The sequence below is a fragment of the Vombatus ursinus genome, unplaced genomic scaffold (assembly GCF_900497805.2).
Source record: "Vombatus ursinus unplaced genomic scaffold, bare-nosed wombat genome assembly UNPS02009205.1, whole genome shotgun sequence".
NCBI lineage: Eukaryota > Metazoa > Chordata > Mammalia > Diprotodontia > Vombatidae > Vombatus > Vombatus ursinus.
Genome location: NW_020948983.1, coordinates 21,480,572 through 21,498,487, shown reverse-complemented (window position 1 = coordinate 21,498,487; position 17,916 = coordinate 21,480,572).

Here is a 17,916-nt window from a genome sequence, read left to right as displayed (position 1 = left end):
CCACCTTGACTTCAAGAATGCTTGAGTCTGTGAATTCATTCCAGACGACCCCATCCAGTACTCCAGTCTTTGAGGGGTCTCAACCTCTCAGACCACAACAGTAGGAGGGGACTGCTAGGTTATGAAGGGCTTTGAATGCTAAGATAATAGCAGAAAAATTTACTATAGCTCACCATCCCCCAGTATTAGAGCTGGTTTCAGTTGACTCTCTTAGACCAGAGCTACAGAGGTTATCAACCCTCCCTAGAGTCTTTTTTGAACTAGATTCTTTTCTGAACTCAAATTCTTTTCTGAACTAAATGGTTCCTGAGGCCCCTGATGCAATTCACCATGATCAGGTGAGTTAGTACCGAAGGACATCGGACGGAAGGAGTACCTGGTCTTTGATGGGGAAGCAAGAGATTCTGGAACACTAAGACACTGAAAACTGGAAAGGATAATACAAGCCACTCTAGGTCGCCACTTTCTTAGCTACCAGAGTGCATAACTGAATCTATCTCCCTTCTCCCCATCATGGAGTGGAAGTTGCCTTGCTCTGGTCCCTCTCTCTTCCAATATTTTAAAAAAATTATCAATGTTTTTTAAAAAAAATCAACAATGTGATCATTAATTTCCAACATCTCCCGCCACCCCCTAAAGAGAACTATGTGCCCTGTAAAAAAAAAAAAAAGTAGTTGTATAAAACAAATCTACTCGTCTCCCAAGTAGATTACTTTGACAAGTAAACAAGGGACTTGCCAGCTCTGACTCACTCTCCTCCCATACAAATATCCTCTCTTTCTCTTTCTGTTTCTCTTTCCATAAATCTAGATTCCACTTGAAATTGATGCTTTGTGAGTGAAACTGCATGATGTGAATGTGAAAAATGCCAAAAGAGAATTATTATTGCTGAGACGGTCCCCACCTACAGTACAGCAGTTGAGACTCTGGATTCCCTGATCAAAGGGGTTACTTCCCAACAGCCTTCAAATATGGAACTTTCTGTTTTACAGCACCCCATCTCCCACGAGATCCCCAACTTCCATGTGCTTTCTTGAATAGAATTCAGGTGATCCTGCAACCTAGGAACTGAGGCTCAGAGCTGTTATTCTAGTAGCGCTGAGGGTTTTTTCAGCGAGGTGATTTGTCCATAGCCATCTCCTTATCTTGAGGCCAAAGGTATCTTTGTAAATCAGTTTCAGTTTTTGTTTTGCCCAGTTTTTTTTTTATGTGACCTTTCTGATAGTCCCACTTTTGCCCTAGTGAGATCTTATCTGGAGTATTACGGTCAGTATTAAGACCACTGATAAGCTGCAGAGTGTCCAGAGCAAGGCATACAGGATGGTATAGGGTAATGGCTCTTAACTTAGGGGCCATGCATAGATTTCAATGTAATTGGTTTCCTTTGTAATCCTATGTATTTTATTCTAGGCATTTAAAAACTCTTTTGAGAAGGGGTCCATAGGCTTCACCAGACTGTCAAAGAGGTGAATGGCACAAAATAGTTAAGAAGCCCTGGTCTAGGACTTCAATTTCATGCCAATGAGGATAAGTTGAAAGAAATGGAGTTATATACTTTCAATTTATAGAAACAACTTAGTAAACAAGAACTAGTTAAAATTAGAAGCTACCAGATAGTTTACTTTTTTCTTCTTCTTCCTCATGGCCGCACCAAAGGTGAGTTTCTTCCTGGCTCAGTGCCATCTTCCCTATTCTCCCTCCTCTGAGTGGCCTCTCCTCCTGGGGCTGTGCCACTGCATGGTAATATCTCTCCACTAACGGGCCCTGGTGTCTCAAGGTCCAAAGTCTCCTTACCCACCCTCAGATGATTTTAATCCAAGAATAAGAACTGCTGGTTATGGCTCTGGTTGAAGACATTGTAAAGCCATGTCTGTCCTTAAGCATCTTCTCTCAATCTTTCCAGGTATCCTTTCCTTCTTTCCCACTGAGCATGAAATTCCTCAAGTTACCATTAGTTGTAGGCTAAATAACAGTAGTGGAGGTATGGTCAACACTGAAAATGCACAAGTGAAGAAGATAAGTGTCACCCAACTGATTGGTTTTGGTGCCCAAACTGGATCCCAGGTCTCATGATTCCCAATCAACAAATTCAATAAACATTTATTAAGTACTTGATGCCAGGCACTGTGTTAGGGTCTGGGGAACACAAGGACAGAAAAAGAAAAAGTCCTCACCTTCTAGCACCTTAGAAAAATTCAGTGTATTTTCTACTTTCACCAAACATTATTTCTCTTGTTATATGCTCTTATACCTTACCCCCTATATCTTGCCCCCTTTAGACCTCAGCCCAGTCTGGGTCACCATGTGGGTGGTAGAAATTGTTAGATGACATGAATCACAGTGTGATGTGGATGTCCACTTTTGCATTAAAAAAAAAATGGAATGCACTGCCTCTGTATTAGTGAGTTCCTTGGCATCCAAGACATTCAGGAAGAGGTTTGAATATATATCTCATAATTGTTCAGCCATTCTACAATTGATGGACATTCACTTTCTTTCCAGTTCTTTGTTATAACAAAAAGTGCTAGTATAAATATTATTTGCATGTGTTTTTGCATAAACCTGCCATATTTTTGTATAAGCATATGTCATATTTTCTGAAGGTCCTTTCCTTCTTTCTTTCATCTCTTTAAGGTATAGGCCTATCAGTGGCATCACTGATTCAAAAGGATATACAGTTTAGTGACATTTTGAGTACAGTTCCAAACTGCTTTCCAGAATGGGTGACTCTAGAGATAGCTCTACCAAGAGGGGACAAATGCCTCTCCTACATTGTCACTTCCTTTCTTTTTTTGGTCACGTTTGACAAGCTGATTGGTGTGAGCTGGAAACTCAGCGTTGTTTTAATTTGCATTTCCCTTATTACTGATAATTTGGAGCATTTTTTCATATGGTTGTTGATACATTCTTTCCTTGAGAACTAGCTGTTTGTATTCTTTGACCGTTTATCTATTGGGGAATGGTTCCTATTTTTATAGATTTGTATTAATTTCTATCTATTTTGGTTATCACACCTTTATCACACCATTATTTGCTATAAATATTTTCCCCCAATTGTTTACCTTTTAATTCCAACCAAATTGCTTTTGTGAAAAAAATTTTCAGCTTTATGTAATCAAAATTGACTATTTTGTTAATTGTGATATTTGTCAAGAATGCTTTCCATATACCTGATAATGAAAGGCACCTCCTTCTCCATTCCTCTAATTTGTTTATCACATGACTTTTTTTTAAAATCTAGGTCACGTGTCCATTTGGAGCTTATGGTGGCATATTATCTGATACGTTAATCTAAGCATCATTTCTCTCAAACAGTTTTCCAATTTCCCCAACACTTCTTTGTCAAAGAGTGAGCTCTTCCACTAGTAGTTTGTGGCCTTTGGTGTTGTTGAATGTTATGCTACTGTATTGAATTGCTTCTGGACCTTGTGGACCTAATCTGTTCCATTGGTCAACTGTTCTCTTTTGTAACTAGTACCAAATTATTTTAGTGATGATACTGCATTGTTGTATAGTTTAAGATCAAGTAGCGGTAGGGCCTCTTCCTTTCTGCTTTTTTTTCATTACTTCCCTTGAGATTCTTAACCTTTTGCATAACAAGATGAATTTTTTAATAATTTTTTCTAGTTCTATGAAGTAATCTTTTCATAGTTTCATTTGGCATTGAATCTGTAAATCAATTTAGGTAGTATTGTCATTTTTATTGTATGACAGGGCCCAGAAATGAGCAAATAATTCCTCTCCAATTATGTCTCCTTTTATTTATGTAAAGAATGTTTATAGTTGTATTCATATAATTCTTATGTATTTCTTGGATAGTAGAATCTCAAATACTTTATACATTCTGTAGTAATTTTGAGTGGAATCTCTTTTTCTATGTCTTTTTGTTGGGTTTGTTTGCTTATTTTTTGCAAATATATAAAAACCCTGATGATTTGGGTTGGGGAGGTCATTATATCCTGCTACTCTGAGGTTATTATTTCTTTGAATTTTTTAGTTTCTTTTTTTCATATGCTTATTCTCTCTATTTCTTTTTTCTTGTCTTATTGCTATAGCTAGTATTTTTAGAATTATATCAAATAATAATGGTTATAATGGACAGTATTGTTTTATCCCTCATCTTATTGGAGAGGTCTCTAGTGTTTCTCCATGGCCCACAATGCTTGCTATTGGTTTTAGATACTTATTATTTACCATATTAAGGAAAGGACAATTTTTCTTGTGGTTTCTAATTTTTTTCTCAAACATAAAAGGGTACTGTATTCTGTCAAAAGTTTTTTCTTCAACTATTGATATAATCATGTAATTGTTGCTTTGTTATTAATATAGTCTATTATGTTTATTTTTTTCTGACAGTTGAACCAACCCTGTATTCCTTGTATATTATCCAATATGATCATTTTCTAAGCTCTTTTTAAAATGTTGCTGTAACCTCTGGCTAATATTTTATTTAATATTTTACATTGATGTATACTAGCAATATTCATTGGCAGGTTCCCCACTCCTGATCTATAGTTTGCTTTCTCTGTCTTTTCTCTCCCTGAGTTAGTTGTTAGGACTGTATTTGCCTCCAAGAAGAAGTTTGTTTAGATGCCATCTTTTTCCTATTTTTGCAAACAATGTGTATAAAATTAGAGTTCATTGTTCTTTGAAGTACTTGAATTTCTTCTTCTTTGGCAGTTCATTCACATCTTGCTCAATTTCTTTTTCTCATATTAGAGTACTTGAATTCTCTATTTCTTGTACTGATGCAAGGAATATTTTGTACTTTTATAAATATTTACCCATTTCATTTATCATTTTTTATTGTTGTTGAGTTCTTTCAATTGTGTCCAACTTTTCATGACCCTGTTTTGGGGTTTTCTTGGCAAAGATACTAGAGTAGTTTGCCATTTCCTTCTCCAGCTCATTTTACAGATGAGGTAACTGAGGCAAACAGGGTGAAGTGACTTGTCCAGTGTCACATAGCAAGTAAGTATCTGAGGCTAGATTTGAAATCATGGAGATGAGTCGTTCCGGTTCCAACCCTAGTGCTCTATCCCTTGCACCACCTATTTTTACTGGTATATGATTGGGCAAAATAGTCTTGAATTATTTCCTCTTTATTTCTTCTTCATTTGCTATGAGTTCTTTTTTAATTTTTGGTATTATTAATTTGGTTTTCTTCTAGCCTTTCATTATCAACCTTTCATCATCAGTTTGTCGATTTTACTAGTTTTTTTTTTTAAGATAGTTCCTTTTTTTATTTATCATTTCGATTTGGGGGGGTCCATTTTGTTTATCTCTTCTTTGATTTTTTAGTATTTCTATTTTTGTGTTTTAATTGGGTTTTTTATTTACTGCTTTCCTAATTTTTTTTTATTCTATACCCAATTCATCAATTTGTTCTTTCTCTCTTTTTGAGGGGTAGAAGAAGGCAATCAGGGTTAAATGACTTGCCCAGGGTCACACAGCTAGTGTCTGAGGATGGATTTGAACTCAGGTCCTCCTGATTCCAAGGCCAGTGGTAAGCACTGTGCCACCTAGCTGCCCCTCTCTCTTTTGTTAATGACAGTGTTTAGATATAGAAATTTCCCCCTAAGGACTACTTTGACTGCATTCCTGAAGTTTTGGTGTGATTTCCCATTGTTATTTTCCTTACCGAAATTATCTATCATTTATCTGATTTGTACTTTGTCTCTCCAGTTCTTTAGGATTTAGTCTCCATTTATGTTTTTGTCCTTTCTTCAGAAGTCCTTTAGAGATTGTAATTTTATTGTATTATGATCAGTAAAAATGTGTTTAGTATTTCTGCATTTCTTTATGAGGGTTTTTTTTTCCCTAGAACATGGTAATTTTTTGTAAAGTTGCAATGGAGGGCTAACAAATATGCATACTCTGTTCTACGTCTATTTAATAATCTTCAGAAACCTAGCATATCTAATTTTCTAAAATTTCACTCATCCTTAATTTTTTATTATTTATTTTTATTTATCAGTACCTAGCATGTAGTAGGTGCTTAATAAAGCTTGTTGATTGATTATGAGTTAAATTTGTTTTCTTTGTCTAATGAAAACTTTTCATCTCTGAGTTTCTTGAACTGTGTGCCAAAAACAAGTTGATGATAACATTCTGGGTGGGAGTAGTGGGGGGAGAGGGAGAGAGTATTATATTCCTGGATGGGTGCTATGAGCCATATAAATGAGAACTCCTCCAAAGTATACATGTAATTGTAGTCATGTAAAAGCCTTTAAAACAGAGATCACACTGCTATAATCTCTTATACAAATTTAGAGGATAGTCATAGCTTGCTCAATATTTTAATCAGAATTACAGAATCATAGAATTTTATCTTTCCCAAGCATTTGACACTCCACCAGTCCAACCCCTTCAGCAAACTAACTGGCTGATCTTTAGGAGCCTAGAAAAAAAAAGACTGGCGTCTACAGATTCTTCTGAACTTCATTAAACTTTAAATTCACACATTGGCTTTACTGAAAAATTGTCTTAGGCCTGGGTGACTCACAAAACTCCATTTATGTACAGTTGCCCACTTCAGTAAATTACCTTTTTCAAGTATGATCTGAATTGCTGGTGGGCTGCTGATCAGTTTATTTTGCAAATGATAAATCACAAAGGGCTCTTTCTTTAAAATTTTGCTTAGACATTTAGGACCCCAGAACTCAACCTTAGGTCACTGTAGCTGACCTTTGTTTTTTAAGTAGTTAAGCTTGATAGAGTCAATGACTACCAGACTTCTAAATGTCCTATTCCAATGCCTCATTTTGGTGTGTGGCCCTGGGTTCTGACAGGCTATGCCAGCATAAGCCTGTCATCTAAGAACTAACTTGGCTATGTTTGGGTAGAGGAATCTCAAAGTTGGCCATAGGATGAACTTTTTGGCTACAGCAAGTCACTAAGATGGTATACTAAGATTTGGAGGAGTTATAATCTGTTTATATGGAAAGAATGCTCCTACCAAAAACAACCTGAATCCATAAAGCATCAAACAGTCAGTGGCAGCCCTAGCATGGTAGGATTTGGAGACAGTTCCTGGTTTGGCTCTGACACCAAATGACTGACTTTGAGCAAGTCACTTCATGTCCCAAGGCCTCTGCTTTACTTTTCCATAAATAAGGAGGCTGGGTTAGATCAGAGCTGCCGGTGATCCATCAGAGTCTTGAGTTTTGGTGACGGGAGATAGCCTATCTGCTTCCTACTTTTTCACTTAATCCAATCTAGTTATGCTGGCCTACTTGACATGACCCCTCCAACTCCTGTCTCCATGCCTTATACTGGCTGCCCACCATGTTTAAAATGCTCTCTCTCCTGAGTTTTGGTGTAAGTTTTACTTACAAAGTAAGTAAAAATACAATAAAACATAGATAATACTGCATTTTTAAGCTAAGTCAATATACGACCCTTGGGGATCTTTAGGGGCCTTTCCTATTTGAGTTTGATGCCACTGGGTTAGATGATCTTTGAGGTTCCTTCTAGTTCTAAAATTTTCTCTACCTCTCTACATTTTCTTTCAGTAATGATGATTAAAGAGATCTTCATAACTGTGGAATCTAGGTAGCTTAAGTGAGTCCGTATTTTCACCTACTGGGGCATTCCATACCTGGAATGCATTCCTTCCTCTACCTCTTAAAATTCCTAGTTTCCGTCAAAGCTCAACCCAAACATTATCTCCTCCATGAAACTTTCTGTGAGCCAGTTGGTAGTATCCCACTCCCTCAAATTACTTCAGATTTATTTTACACGTATTTTGTATACTTGCCTCCCTCTATGCTATGTAAGAATCTTGGGGATGAGGATCATTTTATTTTTTTTTGTATTGCCTGTGTCTAACACAGTGCCAGGTACATACTAGGAGCTTAATAAGTTCCTGCTGATTGATCTATGAATTGATGGTCCTTGAGAAGCCCTAGATGAAGCCCTTGGATAACTTCTTTAGGAGTCTCAGCCATCCAGTGCTTGGTGGAGCCTCTAAGGACCTCCTAGGAACATAGGACATGAGATTTGAAGAAGTCCTTAGAGGTCATCATATTCAATGCCCTCTATTTAAAGATAAGGAAGCAAAGGCTCAGAGAGGTTGTGTCTTTTCAAATCACACAAGTAGTACTAACAACAGCAATAGTTAGTATTTATATGACATCTTAAGGTTTGCATAGCGCTTCGCCAATATCATCTCATTTATTCTCATAATAATGTTGGAAGGGAGGTACAGTTGTTATCCGCACTTTACAGATGGGGAAACTGAGACTCAGAGAGATTATGTGACTTGTCCAGGGTAACACATTAAGTACCTAAGGCTGGATCTGAATTCAGGTTGAATGCTTAGGAAAGTAGGTAAATAGCTACTTGGATCAGGTTTGATCTGAAACATGCTGGAAGGTCTCAAAACAAATCCCTGACTGGCATGCCATGCCTTTCCTTCCCTTCCTTTCTCTCTATGCCGTCCCCTGAATATACACACCTTTCTTGCAATTCCCACCATTAGAATATTAATAAAGTGGGAATACTATCTGCTCACAGATAATATTTGAGAGAAGGCTGAAGTTCACTCTTCTCCAATTAGCACAGATTGGTTTATTAGATTACTTGAGATATGGGCAACTAGAAGCTCAAGAGCTGCATTCTAGTTTTTAAATACATGAGTTTCTTTTAGCCAACATAGACAAAGGAATCTTCATCTCTGTGTTGACTAATGTCATTAACATGCAGACTTGTTACAAATGGTGAACAATGACTTGCTAACCCTAGAGGTGAGTAGAGGACAGTCTAGAGCTCAGAGAATCATGGGACATTAGAATGAAGTACAGATGATAGGGACCTTGAGGGAGTTACTCTGTCATCTTAGAGCTGATGACCCTGAAGGAAGGAAACAGCCATTGACTGATTTTACTTTAAGAGAACACACTTCAAAGAATGCAGAAAAAGGATAAATAGGATCTCATGGTCTGAAACTTTATGGAAAAAGTTTGCTTATGAGACATGAGACACTTAAGATAGACATTTTGATAACAGAATTACTGTTGATTCTGTCAAGAAGGAAAATGTGGAAGAATCTGAAGAAATCAATGAGGTTGAACAGGGGAACTCATTGACCAACTCAGATTTTAAAAAGACATGTATAAGAGATACAAGTAAAAATAGGAATCCAAAGATAAATTTATAAGAGCTGCAAGATCTTGAAAGAATTGTTTCAGGAAGAGCAAAGCTTAGCATGAGCTAGACTTTCTATAAATCCTAAGAACAATAAAAAAGGGCATTTAAAATTATATTGAGAGCAAGATGGATTCGAACAGGGAAAGTATAGGACTACTTCTGGGTGTAAGGAGATAGATGTCTATAAGAGAAAATGTGGAACTACTCCTCTCCTCTTTTGTTTCTGTTTTCTCTGCCAAGGAGAATGAGCTTGACTTGAGGAAAGATAGAACAAAAATGAATAACAGGGAATTAGAACTCAAAATAAGTAAAGGGATGGCAAGAGGCTACTTAGCTGCCCTCATTAAATTCAGGTCACATGATCCAGATGAACTATGTCCTATGGTACTGAAAGAACTTGCAGATGGATCCAATAAAAATGAGAACCATCTATGATCTTTGAGGAATCAGGGAGAATCAGAGAATGGGAATCCACTTCCCTGGAAGTAGGCAAAAGTTCAGAAGTATTTTTATTTTTAAAAGGGGAAGTAGAATCTTTATTCTATGGCTAATGAACTTGATGTTATCTTCTGGTAACGATCTAGGAGGATTATTATAGGGATTGTTTATGAGCACTTAGAAGGGGAAGTGGTGATACATCAGAGATAGCACAGGTTTATTGAGAACAGTTCATGTCAAATCAACCTTATTCCTCTTTTAAAAAAAACAATGTTGTTAGCTTAGTAGAACATGAGAATGATGTGAATTTCAGTAATGCATTTGACCATGTCATGATATCCTTATAAACAAGATAGGGATATATGAACTGGATGGTAGTGCAGTTAGGTATGTTCAGAACTGGTTAACCAATGGGTTACAAATAGTGCTAGTTAAAGGATCCTTGCCAGCTTGTGGGGTGATCTCTAGTGGAGGGTTCCAAAGATCTGTCTGTTCTGGTCAACATTATTAGAAGAAAGCATAGATGTCATACTCATCAAATTTGAGTAAGACAAAGCTGGAGAGATTGCTATTCTGTTGGATGACAGAATCAGGATCTGAAATGATAAACTGCAATAGGGACAGAAGTTAAACAGGTTAAACAATGTTAAGTCCTGGACTAACAGGAAGGCTTAAGGTCATGGGGACTTGGCTAGATAACAACCCATGCAACAAAAACCTTTGGGTTATTTGGAACTGCAAATTCAATGTGAGTCAGTAGTGTGATTCAGCTGCTTAAACAACTAATGCAATCTCAGCCTTCATTCATCACATTATAGTGTCCCTTTCCTGAGCCCTGCCTTAGCCTTTCCATCACCAAAATCCCCTCCCCATGAACAATTCTTGGGGATAGATGCTACCTCTGCTGGTGTTACTGAACCCATAGTAGACCTTGGCCCTTCTGCTGCTGTTGCTTTCAGATCTCAGTATGTGCGAGTATGCGCGCACGCATGCACGCACACACTCACACACACTGCACAACTGAATTTGTCAAAGGCACGAAAATTTCTAGTTATAGCTATATATCAAATTGAAATTTACCTTTCCCCCATCGCTTCTAGTTGTGCCCTCTAAAGCCAAGCAGAAGAAATGTAATCCCTCTTCTGTCTGACAGATGACTTTTCAAACACCTGACAACAGCGAGCATGCTCTCTTGAGTCTTCTCTTTTCTAGGCTAAACATCTACAGTTACTTTAACCAATCTTTATTTATGTGGCATTATGTGAGGGCCCTTCATCATTCTAGTTACTCTTCTCTTGTTTCTCTCCGTCTACACAAAATGAGCAGAACTTTACCCAAAACTCCAGACAGAGTCTGACTAGGATTATCATCTCCTAGGTTCTGGACACTATATGCCTCTCTTATTGAAGGCTAAGATTGCAGGAGTCCTTTTGGCTATCCTGTTGAACCATTGATTCATATTGTTTTCAATCCACTAAAACTAGGATTGGTAACTATGGTCCAAAGGCCAGATCTAGTGTGCCACTTGTTTTTGTATGACCTGTGGGTTAATATTTTGCTAATCCCTGCACTGAAACCCCTTCTAGCTTTAGATATTGTACATATGTAGTGCCTTGATTCCCTTTCTCATGTGGGCTCCCAGGAAATTACCTTGGCCTCCCAGTTCATCAATTTCCTCAACTCCCATGACCTGTCTTCTTTATACCTCAGTTGCCCGTAGAGGTGATCATTATCACCTAAAACTTTTCTACCTCCAAATTTCCTTATTTCTGTTGATAGTGACCTTGTTAGATTCAAGACTTTTGAGCCATCTTTGACTCTTTTCCCCTTTTCACTCTGATCAGTTGTTGCCAAGTCCTGTTAATTCCTGCATCTCTCACCTGTGGCCCCAAGAAGCTGTAGCATGTGAAGGCTGGCTGTGCTCTGGTAAAGCCATCGTGGCAGATGGGCTAAGCCAGGCTGAGAGTAACTGACAGGTCTCAAACCAGTCAGTGAGTTAAGGGGATGTCTACCCCAAGCATGTAAAGATTACCTCCAGGGGAATGGGCAGATGAGAACAATTTGTTCCAATAGCCATGAAAGTAGCTGAAGCAGGCATTGTGGAGTGCTTAGAGCTTGGTCAGACATTGAAGATGCCAAAGTCATCCACTGCATCCCAGATCATTGCTGGTCATCTTGACTTTTGTCTTACCACTGGACTTCGATGACTCTGGAAGATAGACACATCATCGGTCCTCTTTGAAAATAAAGGACAAACAACAACAGCAACAATTCCCCCACGATATCTGTCCCTTTATAATATCTCAAATTCTTTTTCTCCTCCCTACTGTTTCTGATACAACACCAGTTCAATTTAATTCCATTTAACAAATGTGTTGAGTACTTACTATGCATCAGGCACTGGGGAGAGAAAGACAAGATGAGAATTATTACCTTCAAGGAGCTTAAGATTCCACTGGGAGAAAATATGTACACAGGTAAATACTTACAAATATAAAATCTCATTTGGCTTGTAAACTCCTTCATAGCCTGGCCACGTCCTGCCTTTCCAGTCTTCTACCTTACTCTCCTCCAGTGACTCTGGCCTCCGTACTGTTCCTTGGATAAGACACTCCATCTCCTAACTCCAGGTATTTTCCCTGGCAGTCCCGCATGCCTGGAATTCTCTTCCTCATCTCTGCCGGAGTGAAGTCTTGAAGTTAAGGATGACTATGAGATGGTAAATCTGGGTAATTGAAAGGATGACGATACCCTTGACAGAGACAAGGAAGTTAGAAAAAGGGGTGGATTTGGGAGGAAGCATGGCATAACAGACAGATAGCTGGCTTAGGGGTCAGGAATAATAATAATAATTTATACTTTTCTTTGAAGTTTACAAAACGCTTTACAAATATTACTTCATTTGGTCCTCACAACAACCCTGTGAGATAGGTATTATTATTATCCTCATCTTATAGACAGAAGGTAAGTACTTTACCCATCTTTATAACCAAGTATCTGAGATGGACAAAATTCAAGTTTTCCTGACTCCAAATCCAATGCTCTATCAAGTCCTGACATATATTGGCTGTGCATCTGGGGAAGTAGCTTCTCCTCTCAGTGCCCCAGGCACTTTTAGAGACTACAAGCTACAGAGAAAGTGTTGATCTGCATTAGTAGATGGATTTGCCTCACTGGAATTTTCCTAATAAAAATAAAAAGATACTGATATGTTAATGTGTCCTTTTATAATCAGTCTACTTTCTTGGACTTCATCATGTCTAGAAACTCATCTTCAGCAAGATGAAATCAACTCAGAAATTCACACCTTCCTAGATCATTTCTCACTCCACTGCATGACTTCATCATCCCTCCTTTCTATCCTGATAACCTCCCCTCCCCCTTTCAGCTTCTTTTTATGCCTTGTCTTGTGCATTAGATTGTGAATTCCTTGAGGGCAGGTATTGTTTTTTTTTTTAATCCCCAGAGTTTAGCACAGTGCCTGGTACACAGTAGGTGCTTAATAAATGTTTATTGACTTTGACTCTGACTCAGTAGCTTATTACTTCTCCCCTTCATAATTGTTAATAGTCTTTGGTTTCCTCTCTATCCTCTGGTCCCCTCCTCTCTTCTTCCTTCAAATAGTTGGCAAAACAATCTTGCTAACCCACAGGCCTTCCTGTGTAAGACCTTCAGTCATTCTCTGTTGCCACCAAGATAAATACAAGTGCCTTAGCTTATAATTTAAGACCTTCCAAAGCCTGGCTATTTCTCTTTCCTGTTTTAAGACACACATTTCCCTTTCAGAGAGGTAGCTGGTGGTATAATGGATAGAGCACGGGGCTTGGAGTCAGGAAAATTTGAGTTCAAATTTCATCTGACTATATAACTCTCAGGAAAGTCATTTAACCTCTGTTTGCCTCATTTTCCTCAACTGTAAAATTTGGATAACCTACCCTGCAGCTTAGGTTTTGAGATGATATTTGTAAACTATGCTTAGCATAGTGCCTGGCACATAGTAGTTGCTTAATAAATGCTTGGTTCTTTCCTTCCTCAAATTTTCCTAGGGTGCATTTTTTTGATTTCTTCTTTGCCCCATCACACTTTGCTATATAACTTCGATGACTCTGGAAGAGAGAGACATCATTGGTCCTCTTTGAAAATAAAGGACAGACAACAACAGCAACAATTCCCCCACAATATCTGTCCCTTTATAATATCTCTCAAATTTGCGATATAACATTTGTATAAATGTTGCAACCCCCCCTCCCATTTTGGGTAATAATGTTTGTGGAATTGAATTTATATAGCACTTTGCAGTTTACAAAGCATGTCTTGCATACATTATGCCATTTGGGTCTCATAGCCCTGTGAAGTTGAAAAGGCAGATCTCATCTGTATTTTATAAATGAGGAACTTGAAGGTCATAGTAGTTCAGTGATTTATCCAAAGTCATGCATTCAGCTAGCAGGTAGATTCCTAGTCCAGTGCTTTCACCAACACAACACACTGTCTCACATTTATTGTAATTTATTTCCTAGCTCTAGTTCAACAATTATTGATATTTGGGGAATAGAGTAAAGTAGATGTTGGCCTAGACCAGAGTCAGGAAGATCTAGATCTGACCCTGACACCTACAGCTACGTTGCTATGGGCAAGTCATTTAATCATTCTGAGCTTCAGTTTCCTCATCTGTTAAATTGTCATGATACCTGCACAAACACCTAATTTATGTAAAGTTGCTTTGCAAACCTTAAAGCTCTATATAGGTGTCTGCTATTATTATCAATGTAAGAAAAGAGTTTTGCAAGCCTTAAAGCCTATTGAGATGTTAGTTATCACTGTGCTTTATGGAACTTTTCATGACACATTTGCTCTGAAGTGATCCTGATGATGAGAGAGAAATGGTCACTGAGAAATATGGCCAGAAAGAAAGAAGGGTTTCCACATGAAAAGCAGCGTGTTCTTCTGAGTGTGATTAGACAAACATCTGATTTTTCTGGAGGACCACTTTCATTCTGATTTCCTTTTATACAAGTTTATAACTTTCAGAACCACATAAATAGACATTTAAACAATTGCTTTATTACTTGGGGTTTTAAGGAAAATAGAAGTATCTAAGATAATTCCAAAAGATTCATGTTGGAAAATGCTATCCACATTCAGAGAAAGAGCTGGTGGAGTCTGAATACAGATTGAAGCATACTATTTTTACTTTTTTTGGTATTTTTTTGTGATTTTCCCCCTTTTGTTCTGTTTCTTCTTTTACAACATGAGTAATGTGGAAATACATTTGATATGATTGCACATGTTTAATCTATATCAGATTGCTTGCTGTCTTGGGGAGGGGGTGGGGAGAGAGAAAAATTTGGAACTTAAAATCTTTCGAAAAGTGAATGTTGAAAATGTCTTTACATGTAATTGGAAAAAATAAAATACTATTAAATTTAAAAAAGAAAAGAGAGAAGTGAAAAAACCTAATTTTGAAAAATTGCTATGAAAGATGCTATACAATTTCCTACTCTGTTCAGAGAGACCTATATCCTCATACCGGATAAGAAAGAGGAAATTCCTTCCCTTGCCCAATTCTAACATATTCTCTTATGGAGAAAAGTGGGAGAGGTGAGGGAAATAGAAGAACTGTAATTACCCACTCTAATACCAGTAATGTGACTTTTCCATTCCTTTCCCACCCACTGGGAATTTAGAGGTTTGGAGGAAAGTCGAGGAGAAGATGACAGGAGGGGAAAGAAAATCCGGAGGTAATTTGCCACTGTTCAGAAGTGGAGAATCAGACTGAAAGCATCTGAACTAAGAAACAGAGCAGTCTACTTCCCTCTCCAACCTCACCCCCAAACACTGTCATCCAGCCAAGGAACGTCGGATTCTATGAGACAACCACTCTCTCCACAACTGACAACCTCTAAACAGCTACCATTTTAATACTCACTTTTCTATGACACCCTGAGTATGCCTCTGTAAAATATCAGAGCAGGCACTTAGCACTTGTCTCTGTATTCCCAGAAGAATATCTAGAAGTGCACATGGTTATAACATACTTTTTTATATTTAAAAAGGGCATCGACCTTGGAGTCAAAGGATCCGAGCTTCTGGTTCTCAGTTCTGCCACTAATTTGTGACCTTGGACAGCTCTCTTTACCCTTTGTAGTTCTTACATTCACCATATGTCAAATGAGGGGTTGGAGTAGATAACATCTTCAATTCCTTCCAGTTATAACATTCTGACTTTATATTCTAATGCTGTAATAATCTGGTACTTCTCAAAGTGTCATAGCAGACTGATTAGGAGTAATAATAGTAATAAAAGGCAGATGACATTTCTTTATTATCTACAAAGTACTATGGCAGTGTGATGTAGCAGATAAAGTATTGGACTTGGAGTCAGAAGGACCTGGGTTTGAATCCCATCTCACACATTAGATGTGTGACTTTGGTCACTTAACTTTTCTAAGCCTCAGTTTTCTCAATTGTAAAATGAGAGGGTTGGAGTCTGTGACCTTTAGGGTCCCTTCCAGCTGTAAACCTATAATCCTAACAATAAGTCTAGTAGGCAGGTTGTATAAGGATTATACTATGGCCTTTTTACAGCTTAGAAAGTTGGAGGCTCAGAGAGATTAAGTAATTTTCTTGAGGTCACAGCTAGTAAATGGAAGAGCTGGGACTTGAATTAATTAACAACTTTGGTGGTTTGTTTGTTTTGTTTTGTTTTGTTTTCTATCTCATACTGGCTTGCCTCTGCACCCTCACAATCAGAACTTCCCTAGATTGTGGATTGAAGCAGAGCCAAGGAAGTTCATTTGGCTGATGTGACTTTGTAGGGTATCGGCTTCTGAGCTATCTCTCAAAGCCAGGGTAGCTGGCAGGGGTGGAGCGGGGGAAGTAAGGGAAAGGGGTGCTGTGTTTCTCTAGTCCACTCATAGTTCCAGACCACACCAGTGTGTGTTCTCAGGGCACTAAGATTAACCCAAGCCTTTTTGAAACATTGTTCTAGGAAAGTTCAGAACTACCCCCACCACCCTAGGATCCCATATAGCTCATCTATCCTAGAATTGGATCTGTTGAGAGTCATAGCTATTTGCCTACCCTATCTGGCACCCTTCCACCTCCCTCTACCCCATCCTTAACCATATCCTTAACCCGAGTTCTACTAGCTGAGGCATTTGGAAGCTGCTCTGGAATCCTAAGATACCATCAATATTTGTGCCATGCTGCCTGGGCTGCTGATCTCAGTGCCACCTAGAAAAGTGTTAGGCTATGGGACCAATTATGAACCTGATGGATGGACTGAAGGATTGGAGCTACATTTGAGCTACTTTCCTATGTGGGGTAGTGATGGTGTTAGGTCATTAACCCACAGAGTCTGTCCTCCACAGATTTCCAATAGTCCAGCCTCTAGCCAGCAATTGAGAGAATTAGGTTAAGTATGCTTTGTAAAATGAAACACATAATAATTATACAGGGGACTTGAAACACTTGGTTCCACACCATGATTTCCAATTAGCTTTGTAGCATGTGACATTCTCCCTGGTGACACCTGAGGAGTGTAAAACTGCAGGACAGCTGGACTGGATCTATATTTGTTCCCTTTGCTCATGGTTGGCATGTTACTATTTGGGGGAAGGAGCAATCTAGAATTACTCCAATATAGTTTTCCTGGGCTACTCGCAGAAAGCTGGCACTGTAAGACTGAAGATGAATTCATTTTTTTTCTTTGCAGAAATTTGGTGTCATCTGAGTTAAAAGAAGAACTTATGGATTCTTAAGTTAGAAGGCAAGTTTATATATAGCCATAGTCACTCGTTTCTAAACCATGTTGGATTATTAAAAATTCTTACTTCAGCATGCTGCATCGTAATGTGTTTGTCCTTGTAGACTAAGCAAATCACTCTATCCAAAAACTTTTTCTTATGTGAAAAAAACATTATGGCTAACTGAGGGTGTTTTATGTAAGTATAATTTAATGGCAATAAATAGCATAAATAATTTTCTACTCCTTTTTTAAATCAGTGGTGACAAGTTCACATGTTATAAATAGGACATTTTCTCTTCACTAATGAAAGTTTTTGGAAGTGGTGAGAAGATGATGTTTAAGCAACATATTTTATTCTATTTTAAGTACAGTGGCCAACTTAACATCCTAACAGTCTCTACAACAGTATATTTCTAATATTTAGCTGTGCTTTTATTGATGCATTTTATATATGTGTATGTGTGTGTTTTATCACCAAATTTGTGTATCCTATGCCAGTAATCCAGATTTTCATGGTTATGCTAATTGAAGATGCTAATTTCAGAAAATATTTTCCCAGCTTTCATTCTAGAGTTGTT